General features: G+C 38.3%; 1 protein-coding gene across 3 annotated transcripts in view; it reads right to left on the bottom strand.

The window, feature by feature from the left end:
• Plac1 (placenta enriched 1) overlaps positions 1 to 17,524 on the bottom strand; it is a 135,737-nt gene that overhangs the window by 11,895 nt on the left and 106,318 nt on the right. The gene's annotated exons all lie outside the window — the stretch shown is intronic.

The following is a 17,524-nucleotide window of genomic DNA, read 5'->3' as shown; positions in this document are numbered from 1 at the left end:
AAAAAAATAGGCAAAGGCTGTTTAAAGGAATTTGAATCTAGGGTGATGAGGGATGTGGGGAAGATAATAGCTTTTCAAGAAGGGGAAATAGAGGGGAAAAGAGGCAATAAATGAAGGACAGAAATTCAGAGGTACTTAGAGTAGATAATTCTAGATCATCATTTGTATATCACCCCTTATATTTTAGACTAATGAAAGCAAACTGCCATTCCCTATTTCAATATACACATCATTTATTCCTTGAGCTTTATACATATCTAGAGTATGATGAACCTGGGGACATCTCCCAATCTGTTTTGACAAGGGAAATATGGATGGCTTCTACACAAAGCCACTAGATACGGCAACTCCAAACTATGAAAAATGGCCTGCCATCTCACCCAGTAAATCTTCCTGATGAAAAAAAGGGTACCGCACATTCTCAAAGTCTTACACTTATTGCAGAAGTGGAGAATCACATATTCCTAATTCCACCCTGAGGACAGAGATTATGTCTCTCTGATTTCATCATTTCTTTGAAAAAAAAAATGCTGGTCTTTACTTACTAAACCTGAATGTTTGTGACATTGCAGGCAGAGCCCGGATGGGAGTGGTGGAGTGGGGGTGGGGGAGTACAGATAGCCAGTGATCTATTCAGTGGGTGATTTTTTTCATTAGTGCCATGTTTTAAACAGCTGGAACTAGGCGGCCCTTGTGCTCTGAAATTAGTTACGTTTTTACAGACTTTAGTGCTCGTTTAAAAAAAAAAAAAAAAGGACCCACTTAGTGAGTTTGAAGAAAACAGCAGGACTGAGGTGTTCTTTATTCCTGGTTGAAACCACTGGCTTGAGGTACTAGAGAAAGGAATTGAGCTTATTTCCCCTTGTAATACCATCTGGTAGTTTCTCAGGCTCTTTATGAAGAATCCTATATTGTTTGAGCCATGAACTTGGCTCATAATAAGAGCTGAACAACTGTGGCACCCACCTGTTAGAAATCAAGACTGGGGTATTAAAACCAGAAGTGCTGTTCCATTAGAAGGGCCTGGCTGTGTTGTGTGGAAGGCAAACATCTCCTAAATCCAGGGATTAGCATGTTCACATTGGGGCAATGACTGAAGCAGGTGCTCATTCTATGGGTTGTTCAGACTCATTTTTCTGACTGGTGAGAGGTAGACAGTGAAATAGAATAAGTCCTCAAAGAGCATGACCCCATACAAGATGGGGAAGTAAGTCAGACACTCTCTCTCCTTTGCTTGCTTAGAAAATGGAAGGAGACTTGGCACAAAATGGCAGCTGCGCTGGCTCTTTGGTGGTTGTGCTATGGAACTAGGTAGGGAAGAGCTGACTAAAGAAATAGGAAGGACTGAATTTGTCAGGGAACATGGAATTTTAAATACACCTTCACTAGTGATCTAAATCTAAAAACACTCTCAAAAGGATCACCTTTTTGTGTATGGGAGGGTGGCGGTACAGAGGATTGAACACAGATGTGCTTTACCACTGAGCTATAATTCCCAACCCCCCTTTTTTTTTTTAAAAAAAAATCTTTTTAGTTGTAGATGGATACAATATCTTTACTTTTATTTATTTATTTTTATGTGGTGCTGAGGATCGAACCCAGGGCCTCATGCATGCTAGGCAAGAGCTCTACTAAACTACAACCCCAAATTCCCTCCCAAACCCCCACCCCTTTTTTTTTGTTTTGAGACAAAGTCTCACTAAGTTGCCCAGGCTGGCCTCAAACTTGCCATCTTCCTGCCTCAGCCATGCAGGTCACTGAGTTTATAAGTGAGTACCACCATGCCCAGCTCAAAGGATCACCTTAATGTTATTTATAAAATAACCTGATTTTTCAGGCAGGACAACTTCTCTTTAAGCCTCTTTTTAGAGATTTTTTTTGTAGGGAGATTGTTGAACTGGGAGGTATCTTTTTAAAAACATTTTAAGTAGATTTATTATTTCTAAGTACAAGGGGTGAGAGTTTGACTTTCTCTTCTTAAGTTTCCTTGAATGTACAAGGGTGGCTGGAAACTTGGTACTAATAGTATTCTGGTTCTGAGTGCCCCTATATGGACATGTCCTCAGGACTCCTAGATTTGGCTAACTGGATGTTGGGGATAAGAAGTGATCTTGGTGAGGAGGACAGGAAAAGAAAGTTTATGGAAGAGATAGTGACTTAGCTTACCTCATGGGGCAGAAGTAGGTGCAATTTAGATGAACAGAAAAATGGTGAGAAGAAATTCTAGGGGAAAAATTTTGGAAATAATGAGGTCCTGGTGGGCTGATTTTATTGTGTCAGGAGAGACTGGAATGAGGGCCTGGGGCTATAGCTCAGTGGGAGAGCACTTGCCTTGCATGCATGAGGCATTGGGTTCCATCTCAGCACCACATATAAATAAAAAAATAAAATAAAATATTTTTAAAAAGAGAGAGACTAGAATGAAACTGCTGTTTTTTCACTGGCTGGGTAATCATGGGTGTTACTTTGTAAGCATTGTTTCCTTCCTTTGTAAAATGAGAATAATATTACAACAATAATACTTCATAAATTTGTTGGGAATGAGGCAATGAGTGTGGAATTGTTTAATATAGTTCCTGATATATAAATGTTCAACCAGTGTTAGTTATGATTCAAATTGTTATTGTTGAGCATAGAAATTTAGCTAAACTGCCTATAGAAACAGCATTCGGAGTACCTTTTAGAAGCTCTTAATCTATTTTCTTGCTTATTTCTATTTTTTCCTTCTATTTTTAAATTTTGAGTATTTTATATTTAAGTAGGAGTTTTTTTTTTAATTGTAGTACCAGGGGTTGAGTCCAGAGGTGTTCTACCACTGAGCTATATCCCCTGCACTTTTGTTTTTTTTTTTAAATTTTGAGACAGGGTCAAAATTGCTAAGGCTGGCCTCAAACTTACAATCTTCCTGATTCAATCTCCTGAGTCACTGGGATTACATGCATGCACATGTTCTTTCTTATACCTAAACCACATCTGATCATGCGTATGTATAAATATGTAATAACAACTCCCACTATTACATATAATTATAATACACTAATAAAATTTTTTAAAAAACCCACATCTGAATTCTTAAAATGTCAGGGCACGGGGGATATAAATAATAATACTTTTAATCATAACTAACAGTGATTGAGCACTTATATGTCAGGAACCCAGGGGTGCTTAACCACTGAGCCACATCCCCAGCCGTTTTTATATTTCATTTAGAGACAGGGTCTCACTGAATTGCTTAGGGCCTTACTAAGTTGCTGAAGCTGGCTCTGAACTCTCAATCCTCCTTCCTTAGCTTCCCGAGCTATAGGGATTACAGGAGTGTGCCACTGTGTCTGGTTTTATTGTTGCATTTAATAATCACGACAACCCTATGAAGTATTATTGTTATTATTAGTATTGCCCTCTTTTACACAAGAAGAAAACAATGCTTACAAAGTAACCCCCAAGGCCACATAGCTAATAAAAACAGTGCAGTTTTATGGGGTCTCTCTTGACACACAAAGGCTCTGAGCTACTAGACTATCCTTTCTATGCCTGGGCATTCAAAAACTCAGATATATTAGATATATAGACCTAAACTTGAATTGGAGCTCTGTCACTTCCTAGCTGTGTGACCCTGGGCAGGTCACTTCCCCCTCCTGGTTCCAGTTTCCTCATATAAAACAGAGGACAGTTGTTAACAACAGCAACCTCATAGGCTTGGGATATTGAAGAAGGTATGAGAAACTGCACGTACAGGGCCTGGCACAGAGCAAGGGTCACATAAATGGAAGCTATAGAATAGGCTCAGGCAGACAGCCTGGCTACAGAGCTCCTTCTGCCCCAACCTCCTCCACTCCCTGGTTAGTCCCAACTAGAATGCCATCAATCTGCCACTCTCCTTGGGGGTTGTTGGAAATTCCTGGCGCAGATGTCTCCTACAGGGACAAATTTTGGATATTCTTGCATCCACCCCTGTTACCACTGAATTATGGGGAGAGAGAGCAGGAGAGAAGACCCATTGAGAGGGAGAGGAGAAAACAAACGTCTTCTGTATACTCCTGCCCTGGTTCATGCCTGAAATAGGTGTTCGGTAAATACTTGAGGAATGTATGTACAAGTGAATGAAAAAAGAGACGGCGGGCAGGCATCCGGGAAGGGAGAGACAGAAATGACAGTGGTGGCAAACATTTTCTGCCTCCATGACATCTGCCTTGGGGGCCTCCCTGGCTTTGGATTGTGGCCAACCTCAGCTCTCTCCTTCCTTTTGCAAAGGTCACATGTGACATCCTACAATCCCCCTTCAAGATACCTAGACAGAGGTTTTCAGGGGGCTCAGAACACCTGACTTTTTCAACTGGGGACAGAAAACAGAGCTTCATTCTAATGCTGGTCTCAGGAAGCACCTCAAGGGATATACAGATATAGTCCCATCCTTCAATTTGAGGTTGTCCTGAGACCGAGCAGGGGTGACAGACAATGCATACACTAGTCATCTACCATTTCTTATTCAACACCATGTAAACAATATGACTACCAGATTTTTTTTTTAACTGAAGATTGAACTCAGGGACACTCTACCACTGAGCCACATTCCCAGCCCTATTTTGTATTTTATTTAGAGACAGGGTCTCACTGACTTACTTAGTGCCTCACTTTGGGGGAGGCTGGCTTTGAACTCACAATCCTCCTGCCTCAGCCTCCTGAGCTACTGGAATTATAGGCGTGCATCACTGGGTCTACCAGATTTTACCGTGAAAGATTTGCAAATGAATAACAACACTTGTACACAAAGGTGAATGAACATGGACATTGAATGTGCATGCTAACCATCAAAGGATCTGGGGCTGAGGATTATGCTTTTTATGGGCAACATTTTCAAACTTTATGTGCCATGGTTTCTCAGTGCCCTTCATAAACCCAACTTCTGTTCAGACATTTGTTTCAAATAAGGTTTCCTTCCATAAAAATATCACTGCAGGACACACAAGCAGAATATGCATTTGGCTTTTCCTGGGTGTTAAATATTTCATTTGATGTGCTGATTTTTCACACTACACTGCGGGAAAATTAATATACATCTGATTAATTGCCTATGTGACAACCTCTCACCACAGAAGCAACAATGATTTGGATTCTGAACTCTCAATTCTTTATCTTTCATTTTTCTGTAAGTTTCTGGCCTTGATTTCACACCCAACCTCCTGTTACCCACAAATTCTGCAAATGACACACAAAATAGACAAAAAATCCCCGTTCTTGTCAAATAAAAACAACAAGGAATTGGAAAAAGAGGGTGAAGATTGTATCCTTCATGCTGTAGTAAAATCATTTTAAAGGGAGCCATTAAGCCAGGGCTTTCTAACACATGTAACTTGTTGATTGGTTTCATATTCGCAGCATTTCTGGCTGGATCTGGTATTGGGGTCTGACTCAGCAAACTTCTGCTTTATCTCATTCCACATGTGCTGAGAAGGAGGGAGATCCATAAATTGCCCAGCTAATGAGCCCCAGGGAGTATGTTTATAATGTCCTGAGGTAGAGACCCTGAGTAGGGGTAACTTTGGCCTAAGGTCAGCTGGTTAGGTAGCTGGTTGACAGCAGTTGGAAGGGGACTACTTCTACGGAGGGTAGCATTTAAACTTGAACTTCCTTATGGAAGTGTCTAAGTTGACCTGACCTTGCATTGAATTGTATTCCTCCGTATATGCTACTAGCTTATGCTTCGACATCAGATGCACAGGAGTTGAGGGGGAGAACAAGGGGTGCAAAGAAACGCCCTTTGCCTACTTCCTGAGTCACACATTATTGGAGAAAAGTTGGGACCCAAAGGTGGCAATTCCATGTGACCTCCTTCCTCCCCTTCAATATGAAATGTTGATGGAAATTGGTATTGAGAATGTACTGTGAACAGGGCTCTCATTTAAAGTTTAAAGTGTCCTTTCATAACTGTTGGAAAGGAGGTTTGTATACATAGAGAGCATCTAGGATTTGCCCATTTCTGTTAAAAAAAAAAAAAAAACCCTTCCTGACTGTAAATCCTGTGCTCTGTAAATAATTTGTGGGTCCAAGAAGACCAACAACTCGCATTTTCCTACCCCACTGCCCGCCCTGTTTTTGAAGCCCACAGCCAGAGGAGGGGGGAAAGGGCATCTTTGAGGGAGGAGATGACAGATGGATCCAAACCTGCATATTTATTTAGTAAACAAGCTCATCATCTTCTATATTTTAAAATTCACTGTGAGCAAATAGAAGCACAGGCTTCATTTGGGGAAAAAAAATGCACAGCAATACCCTTAAAGCCATTTGGTAATTGCAGTAAGGAGACAGTGACATTCCACCCAGGTGCCCAGAACAGCACACCTGTGATTTAGGAAACAAAGTCCCAGCATTAACTCTGAGGGGCCACAAAAAAACCCTGGGATTGGGCTAGGAAAAGCCGTGGCAGGAGAAAAAGGCATGGCAGGCAGGTCCCTTCTTTTCAGGGGAATCCAAGGTCATCTTGTCACTTTCTCCCTTCCCTCTTTCTCTTCACTGATGTTTGTGGAGCACAAACAATATGCCAGGCACTGTACTTAGGGGATTCTGGGTCTCACCCAGTTTACACTTCACAAAGGTAGGCATTGTTACTACCCCTACCAGAGGGAAGGAACTGAGGTCCAGGAAGTTTAGATGACTTGCCCACATAGGTCACACCCTAGGGAGTGACTAGGACTTGAGGCCAGTCCAGTGGACTCCAGAGTTTATTCTCTCCCCAAAGAAATATAAATTCTCTTATAAGACCTCTCCCTGTGGACCCTGTCAATGCCCAGATACTTCAGGAAGGGTACTCCTTTATTTTATTTGTGATGCTGGGGATGGAGCCCAGGACCTCACCCATGCAAGGCAAGCTCTTTCCACCGAGCTATGTGGATAAGCCCTTTAAATTCTCAGTTTTCCTGAACCATTTCAGGAAGAGAGGGCCCAGGCACAGCACAGAAAATAGTTAAGGGGGGAGGGAAGTGCCCACAAGATGTTTGCCAATGTCTACCAACTTTCATTCATGTGATTCTTAGGATGGCCTCTTCTGTCATGGCTCTCTGGCATCCTCAGGTTATTTATGAGATTTGCCAGGTTTCAATGAGGCAGGCAGGGTGGGGAGGGGATGGGGATTAAAATAAAGGTTGTTTTTCTTTTCTTCTCCTTTCTAAGCTATAAAATGGGGGACAAGTGTCATGTAGAATAAAGCAACTGTCAACGTATTTCTTGTTTTTATGACAGTTTTCTTCCACACTTAGAAAAGATGTGGTTGACCATAGAAAGCCCAATGTATAATATTCTGGTACTTGAAGTCTTTCTTGGAGAACTTTCAATAAGTTTCATATACAAAAAGTGTTATAAAATGTCCTCAAATAGATTTTCTTTGGTTATGATTTGATTAGCCACCCCCAGCTCTAGCTGTTTTGCTGAAAACTACTCTTCACCTTAAAACTTGGTAAAATGGGGGAAGGGGGAGAGGGTGTGAAGGGAGGGTAATGAAGGAGGGAGGTGGATAGGATGGAAGACTGTTATTTGCATGTATAAAGAGGTCACAATGAAATCCATTATTCTGTATAATTCAAATGCACTAATAAAAATCTTGGTAATATTTGTATTTTGCACTTTAAACCTTTTTTATCATTGATTATTTTTAAGTTGTATGTATTTATGAAGTAGAGTGTGACAATTCCACTCATGTATGAATGTATAATGGTCAAATTAGGATAATTAGCATTTCCATCTCCCTAAAAAGTTATCATTTTTTTGTGTGAGCTGGCAAACTTCAGATTTTATTGTATATACAATAAAATAAGTATATGTAGATATAATAAAAATATTCCTGTTCTTTATAAAATATATAATAAATTATGACCTAGAGTCATTAATAAGTACCAAACCTCTTCCTTATTCTGTGTTTTCTGGAGTTTGCTCCTCTGTGCAGTGGAGACTGAGGCGATTTCTGGAATCCAATGCAAATTGCTGGTGGGTAAAGGACCAGGGTAGAGAGCAGGACCAGGACTGATGCAGGGTGAGGGCACAAGGAATAAAAGGATCAGATCAGGACATGGTGGAAAGGGGAGAAGGGAGCCCATAGATGACTTAAGGATGAAGAAAACACAAGTGAGAGGAAGTGAGAAGGAAAAACTTGGGAGAAGGGATTGAGTCAATCAAGAACAGCAGAAAGCAGAAAAGCAGCTGCGGAAAAGCTGACTTATTTGGGGCCCAGGGAGAAAAGCTAATTCAAGCAACACTGGGTGTGGGAACAGGGAGGATTGAGCAACAACTTGGGTATCAGGTGGCTGTGAGGAGAGTGATTTTCATTGTCACTTGGGGATTGAGTGTGGAACTCAGCCAGAAATGACCTTGTGTCCCTTTGAGGGACTGGAGTCAGGATGTGGGGGGAGCTTTGGTGGCCTGGGGCTGAATCATGACATATTGAGAAGAAAAGGCAAAGCTGTTGTGTGAAGGGCTAAACAGGTTGGACTTGTCCCTGAAATGTACCAACTCATAATATGTGCACCCTCTCCCCATTTGTCCCACTGGAGGAATCTGTGTTACCTAGTTCAGTGACAGGGAGGAATCCAAATATGAGTGACAGGGACAGGAAAACCTGTAGGAGTATGAGGATCAGCATTTGGGCCCCAAGATCAAAGTCTGAAGTGAAGTCTGCTTTCAACTTCTTTCTGCTCACCCAACTCAGTTTTCCATTGGGGAAAATAAATATAGGTAATGGAAACCATGAGTTTTGATACATACCAATGTTCAAACCTAGCTAATGTTTCCATCAACTTATGTGTGGCCTCTACTGGCTGATTTCAAGGAATCCTTGGTAGGTGGAAAGACCCCCCCACCCCCTGCAATGATGGACATATAAATGCTAATGTCCACCATTTTATATGCAGCATTTCAGGACTTGAAATTCCTTATATTAAAGAATGTATAATGGGTGGGCTGGGGTTGTGGCTCAGTGGTAGGGCACTTCCCTAGCATGTGTGAGGGACTAGGTTTGATCCATTCTCAGCACCACATATAAATAAATGAAAAAAAAAAGGTCCATCAACATCTAAAAAATTACAAAAAAAAAAAAAAACATATAATGGGCCTCTAGACTCCAAGTGTAGGAAGGTATTGCTTTACTATCATTTGCCTGTGTAGGTAAACAATACTTTTTATTCTGGGATGTCCACATATCTATTTAGCTTGCTCCATGTAATAACTAGGATAGAAAATGTTTTTTTTTAATGTTGTAAGAGAGAAAATAAATAAAAATCAAAGTTTATTTTCCTTAATATGACTTTGAGTTAGTGTGCTTAATTGAGTCAGGGTCTTGCTACCCTCCCTTCATTCATCCAACAATCATGTGCTGAGCACCTTTATGTTTGGTTTGGTACTTTATGTTTTGTATAACTATTTCCTAATAGTTATACAAAAGGGAATGAAGACCAGTTTCCCACATTCATGGACCTTATAGTCCCGAATGGGACACAGACATGAAATGAAAAATCGAATGCTATTATTTAACAGTAAATAGTTCATCTAAAAAATGTGTGATTATAGTAGTAATAAATGCTACAAAAGTTGTATAAGAAGATATAACATAAGCGCCAGGCACAGTGGCACACGCCTGTAATCCCAGTGGCTGGGAAGGCTGAGACAGGTGGATCTTGAGTTTAAAGCCAGTCTCAGTAACTTAGTGAGTCCCTAAGCAACTCAGTGAGATCCTGTCTCTAAATAAAATACAAAATAGGGCTGGGGATGTGGTTCAGTGGCCGAGTGCACCTAAGTTCCACCCCTGGTACAGTAAGAAAAGAAAGAAAAAAGTATAACAGAAGGGATCTAACCTACTCTTGGGCTCTGGCAAGGGTTCCCCAAGGAAGAGACACTTCTGCATCAGTTGTCAGACTGTGTGTTGGGGCTGCAGATGGGGAAAGGGGTAAACTACATGCCACTGGAATGGCCAAGGCCAGAGCTATAATGCTGGAGTCTAGGTGGAAACAGTGCTCTCCCTGTATCTCTGTGGAGTTTCTTGTTCTCTTTCCCCTGCTACTCTTTCCCCTGTACTGCTATCAGCCATCACCCACCCCCTCATCACAGCACAGCTCAGTATGTCTTTATCTTTCATCTTAGAGAATGAGTCAAGGGGCAGGAGTCCTATTGCATGAAAATTCTGTCATCTTGGAAATGTGTGTCTTGTAGATGGGGGGTGATAGTACTTAAGAAATATCGCCTTAGAGATCAAAACTTCTTAAACACTGCCGCAAAATTGAAATCACCTGGGGTGCTTCTTTTTGCCAAATTGTCTTTTGAATCCTAAGGAATTGAATCTAGAATGTTTGCAATGATGAGGGAGCCAGAGGCAGAGATTGTGCAAATAATTTTGTCCTTCAAGAAAATACCCTTGAGGTCCATCCAAGTTGTTGTCCATTTCTTTCCTTGTACCATAGTTTAACTATTCACCTATCAAAGGAAATTTTGGTTGTTTCTAGTTTTTTTCCTATTATAAATAAAGCTGCTATAAACATTCATATATGAGATTTTATGTGAACATAGTTTTCATTTCTCTGGGATAAATGCCCAGGAGTATGATTACTAGGTCCTATTGTAATTGCATGTTTAGTTTTGTAAGAAAATGCCAAACTGTTTTTCAGAGTGTTTTTGTAGCATCTCACATTCCCAGCAGCAATGTTTGAGAGATCCAGTTCTCAACATTCTCGTCAGCATTTGGTATTGTGACTGTTTTTTATTTCAGCTACTTGAATAAGTGTGTAGTGATATTTCATTGTGATCTTAATTCACATTTCCTAATAGTTAATGACGGCAAGCATCTTTTAGTGTCTTTACCACCCATATTTCCTCTTTGGTAAAACATATCTTTATGTTCTTTGCCAAATTTCTAATTAAAACTTTGGGGGGTGGAGGGTTACTGGGGGTTGAACTCAGGGGCACTTGACCACTGAGCCACATCCCCAGCTCTATTTTGTATTTTATTTAGAGACAGGGTCTCACTGACTTGCTTAGTGCCTCACTAAGTTTCTAAGGCTGGCTTTAAACTCCAAATCCTCCGGCCTCAGCCTCCTGAGCTGCTGGATTATAGGCATGCACCATTGTGCCTGGCTGATTGAACTTTTTTACTCTTAAGTTTTTAAAAAGTTCTTCATGTATTTTGGATATGACTCATTAAGCAGATTCATGGTTTGCCAATATTTTATCACATCCTGTAGCTTGTTTTTTTCACCTCACTCTCTTTTTTAAAGGGGTGGTGGTGGAAATGCTGAACTATAGGATACTTCCCCCATTTTCTTAGTCATAGATGGACACAGTATCTTTATTTTATTTGTTTATTTTTATGTGGTGCTGAGGATTGAACCCAGTGCCTCACACATGCTAGGCAAGTGCCCTGCCACTGAGCTACAGCTCTTAACAGGGTTTTTTCATCTGTTAACAGGGTCTTTCACAAAGCAAAATATTAACATTTCAAAAACTGGATCAGGTCCAGTTAATGCTAAAAGCACAAAAAGAGAAAGCAATAAAGTCTAAGTCCTTTTTTGCCCAAATCCTACATTCTGAAGGTTTTACCCCTATTTATCTAAAAAAATTGTAGTTTTTACATTTAAGTTCATGATCCATTTTCAGTTAATTTTTGTATCAAGTTATGAAAGCTTGATACAAAAATTATCAAATTCGGCATCACAAAATGATGTGATGCCGAATTTTATGTATCAACTTAGCCAGGTCATACTACCCAGATATTTGGTGAAACATGTCTGGATATTGCTGTGAAGGTATTTTTGAGATGAGATTAGCAATATAAATTGGTAGACTTTGAGTGGAGCACATTAGCCTCCATAATGTGTGTGGGCCTCATTCAATCAGTTGAAGGCCTTAAGGAAGTGGGAATTACCAAGGAAGTAGAAATTATCCCAGCGGATTACCTTTCCTCTTCATTAATGTATAATTTAGTAATATAAATTTCCCTCTAAATTCAGCTCTTGCTGTGGTATACATATTTTGAAATATTGTATTTTTAGTTTTGATTCAGTTCAACGTATTCAAAAAATTTCTCCTGAGACTTCCTCTTTGACCCATATTATTGTTCAGTTTCAGGTATTTGGATATCTTCCTGTTACCTTTGTGTTATTAATTTCTACCTTGACCTCATTATGGTCATAGAACATACAATGCACAATATCAATTCTTTAAGGTTTATTCAATTCTTTTTTTTTAGATTTCAAAAATGTTTTATTTTTATTTTTTTATTTGTTTTAATTAGTTACACATGACAGTACAATGATTTTGATCAATTCTTTTTTTTTAATAGTTCAAGATGTAGTCTCCCTTAGGGTATGTCTTATGGGTGCTTGGAAAGAATGTGTCTTCTGCTGGTATTGGATGGAGTACTCTATAAATGTTGATTATATCTTGTTAGTTTATGGTATTGTTGAGTTCTATCTCTTTACTGACTTTCAGTCTAGTTGACCTATCAACTGTTGAGAGGAGTGTTGAAATCTCCAATGACAATGGAGGATTTGTCTGTTTCTGCTTTCAGTTCTCTCAGTTTTTGTTGCACATATTTTTTCCTTACAAACAGTTCTTTGTTCAGTGCATATACATTTAGGGTTGCTATATCTTCTTACTGGATTGACTTTTATTGTTATATAATGTCCCTCTCTGTCTCTGGTAATTTTCTTTTTATGAAATCCATCTGACATTAATGTAGACATTCATGCTTCCCTATGATTGTTTCCATGACATATATTTTCCTATTTTTAAAATTTTTCAGTTGTAGGTGGACACAATACCTTTATTTATTTATTTTTATGTGGTGCTGAGGATCAAACTCAGTGCCTCACATGTACCAGGCAAGCACTCTACCACTGAGCTACAGACACAGCTCCATATTTTACCATTCTTTTACTTTTACCTCCCTATATAATTATGTTTATGGTGAATATGTTATAGAATGCATATCATTGAGTCATTTTTTCTTGCTCACTCTGCAATCTGTCTTCTAATTAGTATAGTTAGATCTTTTACATTTAACGTAATTATTTATATGCTAGGGTGTAAGTATGCCTGTTTCTTTTTGGTTTCTTGTTTTTTTGTTTTGATATTCCTGTCTTCCTATGGATATTTGAATATTGTTGGACTACTATTTTGATTAATTGGTACTGGTTATGAGTGTGTGTCTCTCTGTATAGATTTTTAATGGTTGTTCTAGGAATTATAGTATATATACACATAACTTATCACAATGTACTGGTAGTGTTATTTTTACCAGTTTGAGTGAACTGTAGAAATCTTATCTTTATTAATGTCCCTTTATCTCCCAGTTTTGAGTCTTAAATATTTCCTTAACATACATTTGGAACCACATCAGACAGGGTTACTAGTTTTGCTTCAACCATCAAACAAAATGTTGAAGACACAAGAGGGAAAGGAAAGTCCATTGTATTCATCCATATTTTTGCCTGCTGTGTTCTTTTTCCTTTTTGATGTTTCAAGATTTATTCTTTTATAATTTCTGTTCTATTTAGAGAACTTCCTTTAGCTATATTTTAGCGTAGGTCTGATACAGATTTTCTTAATGTTCCTTCATATGAGAATGTCTTGATTTCCCTTTCACTCCTGAAGGATATATTTGTGGTATATGGGTTTCAATTATTTTCTTCCAGTATTTGAAAAATGTGCCAATTCCTTCTGGCCTATGTGATTTCTGATGAGAAATCTACTGTCATTCAAATCATTGTTTCCCTGTTAGTAGTATCTTTTTCCCTCTGTTTTCCTTTAAGATTTTTTTCTTTCTTTAGTTTTTAGAAGTTTGACTATGATGTGTCTTAGTGTGGACTTCTTTGGGCTTCTAAGTTTTTTTGAATCAATAGATTTATATCTTTTGCCAAATTTGGAAAAATATCAGCATTATTTTTTCAAATAATTTTCAGCTCCACTCTCTCCTTTCATTTTGGACGCCAATGACATGAATGTTACATCTTTTGTAACAGAGTCACAGCTCCCTGAATTTCTGTTAATTTTTTCAGTCTGTTTTCTCTATGTGTTACCATCTATTGCTATATGTTCAAGTTCACTGATTTTTTTCTTTGTCCTCCTCATTCTTTTACTGAATCCACTGAGATTTCATTTTGTCATTGTGTTTTTCAGTTCTAAAACTTTTTAAAAAATATTTGTTTTTTATTTGTAGGTAAACACAATAACTTTGTTTTATGTTATGTGGTGCTAAGGACTGAACCCAGTGCCTCACGCATGCTAGTCGAGCGCTCCACCTCTGAGCCACACCCCAACCCTCTAAAACTTTTATTTGGTTCTTTATGTGTTTTTATATCTTTTTCTTTGCTGAGATTGTTCTTTTGATTGGTTTCAAATGCGTGTAAATGCTCATTGAAGGATTTTTATGATAGCCGTTTCAAATTTTTTGTCAGATAATCCTAACATCTAGTCATGTTAGTGTTAGCGTATATTGCCTGTCCTTTTCATTCAGCTTGATATCTTCCCGATTCTTGGTATGATGAATTATTTTCAACTGAATATTGACCATTTTGGAAATTATATTATGAGACTCTGGGTTTTACTTAAATCTCCTGTTTTAGCTGATTTGTTTTTTACATGCTCTAGAAATAAAAAAAAAGGAGAGGTGTTACCTTGTTACTGACTGATTTGGACACAAGTTGAGGTTCCTTAATCAGCTGTTGCTACCATGCCTAGGGGCAGCACAGATTTTCATGTGGTGTGGTTACAATAGAGTAGTATTTGTCTAAAATTTTTCTTGTCTAGGTTGTTCCTGTCTTTGTTCTTTGTTTATAATGAGTAAGCATTTGTTCGGCCTTTAAAAATATTCTCCTATTAGTGATTTTTTAAATTCTGGTTTTCCCAGAAGTCAGTCTGGGGTATATAAATCAAAAAGAAAGCCCAAGAAACTCACTACTATGTCATTGTTTGGGTCCTGAGATCCTTGGCTAGTCGTCTTCTCTTTTGTTTTAAATATCAACATTTAGTAATTATATGTATCTAAGGGGGTACAGTGACATTTGTATAGATGCATGCAGTGTGTATTGTATTTATTTTATATATAATGTCCAGGGTTTTGAGTTGCACTTTTTAATTTTTTTGAGTTGTACTTAATGAGAGAAATAGGGAAAAACATATCTATTCCATCTTCCTGGAAGCAGAATGTAGTTAACTTTTAGGATTTCACATTTCAGATTAGTTATTAAATCTTCTCACTTAGCCCTGAAGGTATAGTGTTAAAACCCCACATTTTAATATACTGTCTTTGTTGACTGAGTAGATCATACTCATGAAGCTTTTGAGATGTTGAGGTATAACCACAGATTAAAGTATCCCCAGAGTTTTTCAGCTGCTGAGCTGGTGACAGATTCCTTGGGTTTGTACTGCTCTTGAATTAATAAGTCTTCAATATTGCCTAGACTGGATATTTAAGAGGCTGTGAATAAAGATGTGGCCTCAACTGTCAGGGTATTTAATATCTAGTTGGGAAGAAAAGAAAAATGATTTCTCCATCTCAGGGCCTGGCAAATAGTAGACACTCAGAAGATACTTGTTTGGGTGAAGGAATGCTGCTAATTGCCCCTGGATAGCAAGTGTTGAACTGAATTGTGTGATGTATGCTAGAAGTGGTATATAAAGCCAGAAAAGAGGCAACAGTATGGGCAAAGAAGTCAAGAAGGGTTTTCTTAAGGAGGTACAAGTTGAGCTGTCTTGTCAGTAGGGTAAAATCTAGAGGTATTTTTTAGAAGAAAATTGACTGGACTTGTAAAATACTTAGGGGTTAAAGTGAATAAAAAGCCAAGCAGGCTCTGGTTCAGGACTGGTGATGTAACTCAGTGTTAGAGTGCTTGCCCATCATATGCAAGGCCCTGGGTTCAATCCTTAGTACCACCAAAGGGCTGGAGGGGAATCTAACAGACTTTGGTTTAAATCCTGGATGTCAGGAAAACAAGGGGAACATCATGAGTTTGATTTTGTGCCTGATGAGCTTGAGCTATTAGGAAAACATTCAAGTACAAGGGCATAGTAAGTATTTAGAATATTCAGAGTTGAGAGAAAGATTATTCCAGAAAACACCATCTTTTCCCCTGACAGTCTCCAGAAGATATAGAACCCAGTCTTAAACTTTACAGCTGAAAAACTATGTGATTTAAAACAATTCTTAATCCCTCTTTGGGTTTAGTTTCCTCATCTATAAAATGGGGTGCATTGGTAGATTTTTTTTAACGAATTAACACTTGGATCAACATAAGTATCAGGTATTTGGAAGGAGCCCTCTACATGTTGGAATGTTTTCTTTCCTGCTTTAAAAGGTCTAGGATTTTGTGATTTCTTTGAATCAGGAACAGTTCTTAATATATCTGCTTTCAGTGACTGGCTTTTTACTTAGAATTTTTTCCCTAATGGAGTCCATCAGTTTATACTACATGAAGTTAAGTAGGGGAGAGAAAGTTATACAAGTGTGCCTCAATCTTTCCAGACTTCCTAAGTTTTTCTCTGTTTTGAACGTGTTCAGTTTTCATGCTATACTCTACTCTGGGGAGTATAATGGGCAGGGAGCCATTAGTACACAGGAAGGGAGGGCTTTGTGGTATCTTAAAGCCACTGGAGTTTATTTATTTCCAGTTTGCTCAACATTTGTTCCACAGATCTGGACAGTTTAAAAAGGGGTGGGGGGCTGAGACAGTTTAAAAAAGGGTAGGGGGCTGAGGTTGTAGCTTAGTGGTAGAGCACTTGCCTGGCATGTGTAAGGCCCTGGGTTTGATCCTTGGCACCACATTAAAATAAATGAATAAAATAAAGGTATTGTGTCCATCTACAACTAAAATATTTTTTTTAAAAGGGTTGGGAAGGAACAGAGGGAAGGGTGAAAATGAAATTAGACATAGAGAAAAGGATGAACACAATTGTCTTTCAATATCGTACTGGAACTCAGAACACTTAAAGATGAAAAGACTTTTGGGTCTTGTCTTTCTGGAAACTGAACACTGGTATGACTGTCCACACAGCATGTGAAGAGTTGTTTTTTTTTTTTTTTTTTTAAACTTTGGTTGGAGAAACAATGCTACATTTTATGAATATATGTCCTCCATCTATTAAAAGCAGTACTTATTTCTTTCAAATTAAAAATAAACTTTTTAGACTTTAAAATAAGAGAAAAATAAGAAAATGAAAATCATTCATGATCACACCCATGGAGATAACTATTGTTGTTTCTATTTATTTCCTTCCAGTCTTTTTCTTCTTCGTACACACATGCTTGAGATCATATCTCTCATTCATTTGTATATCCTCCCTTCTTCCAGTTAATTTGAGCATTTCCTCATGTCATTATATACTCTTCTAAACATGATTTTAAATAACTATGTAGAATTTTGTAACATAAATGTTATTTCCTAGGATTTCATTGTATGGACAATTTAAGATGTTTCCACTTTTTTTGTGCTTTAAATAATGCTGCAGTGAATTTTCTAGTATAGATTTAGTGTATCTAATTAGTATTATTATT

The sequence above is a fragment of the Ictidomys tridecemlineatus genome, chromosome X (genome assembly GCF_052094955.1).
Source record: "Ictidomys tridecemlineatus isolate mIctTri1 chromosome X, mIctTri1.hap1, whole genome shotgun sequence".
NCBI lineage: Eukaryota > Metazoa > Chordata > Mammalia > Rodentia > Sciuridae > Ictidomys > Ictidomys tridecemlineatus.
This window is presented reverse-complemented; position numbering and strand designations above follow the sequence as displayed.